This window comes from Rhinopithecus bieti, unplaced genomic scaffold (genome assembly GCF_001698545.2).
Source record: "Rhinopithecus bieti isolate Rb0 unplaced genomic scaffold, ASM169854v2 scaffold_61465, whole genome shotgun sequence".
Classification (NCBI taxonomy): Eukaryota; Metazoa; Chordata; class Mammalia; order Primates; family Cercopithecidae; genus Rhinopithecus; species Rhinopithecus bieti.
Window position 1 is genome coordinate 593231 of NW_016824041.1, and position 8521 is coordinate 601751.

At 40.3% G+C, this 8521-nt stretch overlaps 1 pseudogene; it reads right to left on the bottom strand.

Annotated features, from left to right (window-relative positions):
* Positions 1–607: 607 nt before the first annotated feature.
* On the bottom strand, positions 608–1100 carry LOC108521995 (60S ribosomal protein L21 pseudogene; annotated as a pseudogene).
* Positions 1101–8521: the final 7421 nt, after the last annotated feature.

Genomic DNA, 8521 nt, shown 5'->3' on the forward strand with positions numbered 1-8521 from the left:
TTAAGGATACTTAACATATTTTTTGACATTACTTTGCTGTTATTCTTTTTTCTCTCTTTTTTTAAAAATTTATTTATTTCAGTGGGTTTTGGGGGAACAGGCAGTGTTTGGTTACATGAATAAGTTCTTTAGTGGTGATTTCTGAGATTTTGGTGCACCCATTACCCATAGCAGTGTACACAGTACCCAGTGTGTAGTCTTTTATCCCTCACCGCCCTCTCACCCTTCCTGCTGAGTCCCCAAAGTCTATCTTACCAGTCTTATGCCTTTGCATCCTCATAGTTCAGCTCCCACATACTATGTTTGGCTTTCCATTCCTGAGTTACTTCACTTAGAATAATGGTCTCTAATTCCATCCAGGTTGCTGCAAATGCCATTCTTTTGTTCCTTTTTATGGTTGAGTAGTATTCCAAGGTATACGTATACCACTTTTTCTTTATCCACTCATTGACTGATGGGCATTTGGACTGGTTCCATATTTTTGCAGTTGTGAATTGTGCTGCTATAAACATGTGTGTGCAAGAGCGTACTTGACATATTTTCTATTTTCTTTTCTTTTCTTCTTCTTTTTTTTTTACAATCCAGAGGTCTTTTACTTTGTTAACACCTATGATGCCATGAATTCATAGGGAAGAGGTTTCAGCAGCTCAGACTCCTTCCCACTGGCTCTCATAAAGTGTGCTTCTCTGGGTGGAGCAGGCTGGTGCTTCAGTTGAACCCAGGCACCATTCTCTTTGGCTTCTTTCTTTTTCTGATCATTTTCCTTCACGTGTTTCAGGAAGCCAGCTTGGCTCTTAGAGAGTTTAATGTGCTCAATATGCACATTAATTCTCTTGGCAAGAATCTTGCCCTTAACTTGTTTGTTTACAACAATGTCAACAGCATGCTGGGGAACATTGTAGCTCTTCCAGTTTAGCCATGGTAACATTTGGGGACATTCCTTTTTGAACAGGACCCATTCCCTTGATGCCTACAGTGTCATCTTTCTTATAGATTCACATATACGTGGCCAAAGGAACAACTCCATGTTTTCTAAAAGGCCTAGAGAACATACATTGGATGCCTCTCCTCTTTCCCTTTGTGTTCGTCATCTTGGCAAATTACTGGAAGATGGCGGTTCCTGCCGAAAGGTGATATATTTTCAAAGTGTTGTTCAGAAAATGTTTTATCAATTTATTTTCTTGTTAAGGATATCTGACAACCTCTACCCTACTAATATCATTATTGAAAATATTTGCTAATTTAATAGTTTTTAAAAAGTCTCTTGTTGCCATCTTGTCACTTTTTGTTCATTAATAGATATAAACATGTATCATATATCTAGTGGTCACTCAATATTTATTTTTTGTATAATTGCTCATTCATGTCCTTTTCTCAAAATTGGTGTTTCACATATTGATTATGTAAGATCTCTATCTCTGTATATTAAGGCTATTATTCCATTTACACTTTTATTACCTATATTTTAAATGTTTTATTTACTGTATTACTTATAAACATAAAAATTTGGAAACATGCTAACTCTAAAAGGGAAACAGTAAGTGTGTTACATTCATTTCATGGGATATTATTTATTGAAGAAAATGTTTCCGAAAAGTTATCAATAATATGGGGAATGTTTATTTTGTGGTATTACAAGAAAATATAGGAAAAGTTGGATGTTCAGTATGACAAAACAAACAATATGCATATTAAAAGACTGGAAGAAAACTGTGGACAGTGATGATTTTAGTATTGGGTTTTCATTGATTTTTTTTTCTTTTCTGTCTTTTTTTTTCTTTTTTTTTTTTTTTTTTTTTTTTTGAAGAGAAGTATTTTCCACCAGGAAAGAAGCAATGAACTTGAAGAAGAGAGAGAAAAAGAAGAAAAAGGTATTGTAAAAGAACCAAAAAAAAAAGCGGGAGGCATGGAGCTAGTACAAAACTGATCTTCTATACAGCGTTTCACTTTCTGAGCTGTATGAAAGATTCCCTAATAAACTTCTTCTCACACTGGAATATCTTGCTCCAAAAAGTAGGAGAGGCACCAGGCAATCTGCCTTCCCTCAGCTTCCCTGCTTCTCACCAGGGGTGACTTGGACCAGGTATTTTCACAAACCAGAGGGGCCCATGGAATCCCAGAACACAAGACAGATGGACTTGAGTTCCAGGACCTGAGGACTCTCCATTAATTCCTCTCTGAAGGCAGTTGGACTTGCTGCTGAAGGGCAGCCTGGGGCCCCACCCCACAGGCCTGGAGGGGTGGGACAGCAACTGGCACACACAGACCCCACGTCTGCCAGCTGTTACCTACCCGGCTACAAAAAGGAGAGAAAGATCCAGGCAGCCGGTTAGCTGACTGCACAAGGAGGGCCACTTACATCCTTTCATCGGATATAAGTTAGTTTTCCTACTGTCTTTTCCCCAGGTGAGGTTTTACCATCTCAGGGTATGAGTGCCCTTGGGATAGGAGAATCACTGGCATGTCCACAAGCATCCTTTTTAAGTTGATTGCTGAACCGAAAGCATTTCTCCAAAAATCATGATGTTCCTCAAAAGGAAGAAAGGGAGTTAAGAACAAGAATTTTAATCTGCACATGACTGGGCATGGCACTGGTTCTTAGCCCTGGCTGCACAGTGGAATCACATGAGGAACTTTACAAGTGACTAATGTATCGGGGATTTTAAAAAGCACCACAGGTGATTCTAACGTGCAGGCGGTTGGGAATCTCTAGGCAAAAGTGATGAGTTAAAGTGATTGAGGAGAAGATCATTAAATCCAAATGAAGCGCTTGAGAAACAGACTCAGCCCCTCTGGTAGAACTGGAATATGTGTCATCGTGTAATTCAGTTCAAGGGTTTAGTACTTTTTCCATCACTTCGTCTCTTCATCTTACATCATCTTCATCTTGCATCTCTATGAATAACCCTCTTCCCCATTGTCAAAGACAGCAAAGAAAGGGTTACAATATCTTGCCCAATGTCCCCTCACTAATACAGGATGAGGCACAGAGAGATTGAATAATATAATGGAAGCCTAAGGCCACAAGCCACAGCCCTAACATCCTTGCTATTAATAGAATATTGTTTACTTTGGAGTAGAGCTTTTTTTTTTTTTTTTTTTTTTTTTGAGACGGAGTCTCGCTCTGTCACCCAGGCTGGAGTGCTGTGGCCAGATCTCAGCTCACTGCAAGCTCCGCCTCCCGGGTTCACGCCATTCTCCTGCCTCAGCCTCCCGAGCAGCTGGGACTACAGGCGCCCGCGACCTCGCCCGGCTAATTTTTTTGTATTTTTTAGTAGAGACGGGGTTTCACCGTGTTAGCCAGGATGGTCTCGATCTCCTGACCTCGTGATCCGCCCGTCTCGGCCTCCCAAAGTGCTGGGATTACAGGCTTGAGCCACCGCGCCCGGCCTGGAGTAGAGCTTTTTAATGGAGTTGGTGTATGTGCAGAATAGTGTTAAATCAGTGGAAGATTGAGAAAATATTCGGGGGAAATTTGATGCTACTTTCATTATTAATTTGTAATGAATCTTTAATATGGCAACAAATGAAAACATCTTTGACCACCTGTTAACCCAATAGAAATAACAAGAGAAATTCAGTGGCCTAAACAGCACTTTAAAGACAATTACTAGACGTAGATTTACTAGGGAAAATTCTATCGGAAACAAACCCAAACAAAAACTCTATCATTAACAAAGCATATGGCCTGACGTTACAATTGTTATCAGACCAAAAAGAAAGTTCTAATGCTGTAAATCTATGAGAAGTTTATCAGCTAATGAATAGAATACAATTGATTCAGTGATGTAAAGTTTAACTAGTAGTTTCTTTTATTTACAATTGTATAAAGTAAAAAGGGAAAACAATCAATAAAGAACCTACATGAGAAGCAACGAGAATGGAAAATGTGGTGGTTTAGAGGCCTATTTACATGGGAAACTCTTTCACATCCCCTGGGATGATAAAATGTCTGTTGAAAGAAACATAAAAGGAGGATGATAGGAAATTTAATAAACCCACATTACAGAATGCGTTTCTTTCCATGCTATAATTTGGTTGTGGTTACATATGATAAATAAAGAGAGATAAAGAAATACAATAGGAAAAGAAGAACAAGCACAGTCTTCTTGCTGACAAATATCTTGTAAACAGGGAGTAACATTTATTTTTAAAGAGTTGTCCTCTCTCGCATGCATTCGTATTTTTTTCACACAGAAACCAGACATGTAAAGCTAAGAAAATAAGCAGCTATAAGTAGAGTGGGAACTGGAATTGGGAGCGGGTGACCAGGGAAAGATGATGGAGTGAGCGTCTTCTCTTTCCTGTTTGCAAACCTGTAGTTAAGCGACAGGTTAGGAGAAGAAAACTCTTGTTCTGTAGCTGGAGACAAGTTCAGCAGGTTTCTGGACCAAAGAGTGAACTCACGGAAATGCCAATCCATCCACAGTCAACTATTAGTAAAGTAGAGTAGATGACAGATCTGGAAGAACCCACTGAAAGCCTGGTTGAAATATTTAATTGCAGAAGAACGTCAACAGAAAAACACAGCTGGAGGGAAACAAGCCTTGGTCTTCCTCCCAAACAGGCCCAGGAACAGACCTCAGAAATAATCCTGATCTAAATGTGCAGACTGGCCAGTGGAGTCCTCCTCCCTGGCCACGTCTGCCTGAAAAATGGAGACTTCCCACAGCTGTTTGGAGCAGCTTGTGGCACACTGTTGTGTCTGCTCATTCAATATAATTAAGAACCGCTTGCTCTAGGGGAAATGAAGGATTTGATTAAGGGGGAGTGTTTCTTCTCCCTTTCTTTTCCTTGCTTTTGTTCAGCCTTATCCAAATTTTTTTACTATTTTCTAAGTCATGTCACGTTCTGGGGCAATTTCCACTTTTTGTTATGGACAACTAAGTGCTGAAGGCACATAGTAATGGAGCGTGTGTGTGTGTGTGTGTGTGCACTTTAAGATGGAATAAGGGAGGCTTGGAAAGAGGAACGCATCCCAAACTGGTTTTTAGACCCCAAAAAGCAAAAAATTCATAAAACCAAAACTGACTGAACCAGATTATGAAGAACCCTGAGCAAATGCCAAGCAACGTGTTCCCCAGGCTTGGACTGGCATTTCACTCTGCAGCAATAATTTATTTGTTAACAAGTAAATCCTCCCAGTTCTTTCTGTGGCTTCTGAAGTGTCACTGTTATATACCACTATGGAACGACCACAGAGGGTGGGCTGCGGAGGGAGGGGACCTGACACCAGTTATCAATCTTTCACAAACCACAAGTTCTAAAAGAGGACAGGATTTATGAGCAAACAAGTCCAGAGAGCCCCGGCCAGGGACTGAAAAAATCATGGGGTTGGGATGACTGTGAACATGTCAGAACCAAAGAAGGAGGAGAGAAAGATGGCACAACAAAATGCACCCTCCTTGCAGATGGATCATTCTAATTGCCATCAAACCTGATTTCAAGAGCATTTTACAGCTCTTCTTTCCCCCTTTGAAAAAGTTAAATAAGTAGAACATGTCAATAAATGTGATCAATATCCAGAAAACCTTTTAGTTAGCTAATATCCCAATAAGGACATTTGTATTGACTCAGTTCTTGATGAGGTCCAGTTGTGTATCTGAGGGATCTGCTCTATGAAATGTGTAGGGCCTTGAACACAGTAGGTGTTCAATAAATGTGAGTGCATCGGATTAGTGGCATTCTAGATAACTGAGGTTAAACAAAAACTGTCCCTTTTTTTCTCCTCTATTGTCTCATCAACTATCAAATGCCCTTGGTACATCCCCCAAAAATGTTTTAAGATCAATTTCTCTTTCCCATTCCCAGAACTGCACCCTTTCCTAAAAATTATCATCCAATGCCTCAAATATCACAATACCTAATAAGTCAGTCTCCTGGCTTCTGGTTTATCAGATTACTTTTCCAAAGCATTCACCAGCTCAAAAGCTTTGAATCACTTTCTAATGCCTTTGGGATAAAGCTCAAATCCCTCTGCTGACTTTCAGGGCTCATCACAATTCAGTTTCATCATGCTTCTCCGAATTTTCAACAAATCTCAAAAGAAAAATGATGCTTGCATCAAGTCAATGTCCTCTCTGGTCTTGGTTAGCAAACCGTGCACTTCTGCCGCCATAAATTTGCTTTTCCTGTTCACCCAGCTCACCACACCTAGAATGGTTTTCACACTCCCTCCTTTTTCTCTTTCCTGTCTCCACCTTTTCCATGGAACCTCACCCCTCTCTTTTTCCTGAGGGAGACTCTCAGAATTCCAAAGTCTGGGTACTCTCTGTTTCACTATTGCCAGCCATTGCAGGCCATTAGTAGGATTTTCTCTCTCTCAAGCATTGCCTTGACTTCTCGATCCACTCTCCATTCATTCATTCATTCATTCATCCATGCCTTCATTCAACAATCATTTATTGACTGCCTACTTTGGGCCAGGCACCATGCAAGGACCCATGTATATAAAAAGATAAATGAGAAAGAGTCTATTGTCAAGACAATCCTAATCAAAGGGAAGGAAATTACAATGCCTTGTGCTCAGTTCAGTAAGATATATTTACATTATGCATATGATCTCTCTGGTTGTCAGAATCTTAAATTCCTTGAGGCCGGAAACTATACCGTGGACTTCTTTTGTGGTCCCTAGTAAGCTTATTGAGCATGTAACTTGGTTTCTGAAACACACTTACGCAACGTTATCGAATGTTGCAATAACAGATTAGAACTCAAAAATCATCTTGGTATTTCTTCACTTTGCCAGGAAAAATATTCAGGTTTAAAATGTAAGTTATAGAGAATATTTCTGAAGGGATAAAGTCATTAGTGACCCCAAGAAAGAATGCCCAACAGATGGGGCAAGAAAAATACTTTTCTATGTACATATTTTTATACTTTTGAATCTGATATCTTATGAATGAATAACTAATTGAAAAAAATACATTTGTTGATACAGTTTTAAGGAATCAATAGAGATAAAACTATAGATGCCAAATTTTTATTTTTCTCTTGTCCTCGTGAGCAGCGATCCCCAACCTTTTTGGCACCAGGGACTGGTTTCATGGAAGATGATTTTTCAACAGACAGGGTTGTGGGGAATATGGTTTTGGGATGGTTCAAGTGCATTACATTTATTGTGCACTTTATTTATTGTGCACTTTATTTACACATTTATTGTATACTTTATTTGCAGTATAATATATAATGAAATAATTGTATAATTGTATAACTCACCATAGTGTAGAATCAGTGGGAGCCCTGAGCTTGTTTTCCTGCAACTAGATGGTTCCATCTCGGGGTGATGGGAGACAGTGACAGATCATCAAGGGTTAGATTCTTATAAGGAGCCAGCAACCTAGATCCCTCACATGCACAGTTCACAACAGGGTTCATGCTCCTTTGAGAATGTAATGCTGCTGCTGATCTGACAGGAGGTGGAGCTCAGGCGGTAATGCAAGCAATGGGAAGTGGCTGTAAACACAGATGAAGCTCCACTCGCTTGCCCGCCTCCTGCTGTGTGGCCGGGTTCCTAACAGGCCATGGACTGGTACTGGTCTCTGGCCCAGGGGTTGGGGAATCCTACTCTTTAGGATACTTGATAAAATGACAACTTAGAAAATCTTTACTGTAAACACAGATGATAAGAATGATAGGAAGAACACAGGTGAATGGATAATGCACAGTGCTATTCCAAAGTAATTCTTGACTCCCTCCCCTTTCTAATGGATTTGCTTCTCTTTCCTCCTGCATTTGCTTCCAACCTAGAATTAAGTTTGAGTTCAAAAACAAACAAACAAACAAAAAATCAGGCTTGGCATTCAGTAGGCTCTGGTTCTACTGGCCCTGGTGTTTTCTTGCCCACTAAGAAAATGACCAATAGCAGAGTCTGTGGGGTGTCCTGAAAGGTCGCGTGCCTTGGCCACGCCTGGAACAGAGCTAAGCATAGTCAGCCCGCACAGTCAGTAGAGCCCCTCTCAATGCTATTTCCCTCCTATATACCCCTCTGGATCTGTTCACCTTTTGACCTGAAGAAGGGGCTGTTTTCGGGTTCCGGCAGTGGTAGTAAGAGGGTTAGCTGACATGCACATGGGTAAATGACATGAGAGGGATATTGCCCCTTCCCACCTATCTACCCCACAGCTGGTAATCTTTCTTTGTCAAGAAACAAAAGGATTTTAAAATAGGTGTTCTCTGTGTAACAAATATAGAATGGAAAGTTTTTACAAGATACCCCTTTTAACAAACCACCGTGCATTTGAATTATATCGAGCTCAGCATCACACTCCCAGAGTTATTCATGAAAATTAAGAACTATCCAAACTATTGAACCTCTATTAGCTGTCTGTTTCCCCCACAACCTCCACTCCTTGTGCAAATCATATTCAACCCATTTGTGATAATGTTCTCACTGGCACGCCTGGAAACTATTAAAAACAGATGTCCAGACCACACTGCAGACATCTGGGATGGAGCAACTCTGGTGGGGTCATAAACATGTCTCTGTGCATGGAGGATAAGCCACCTTCAGGTGTCTTTT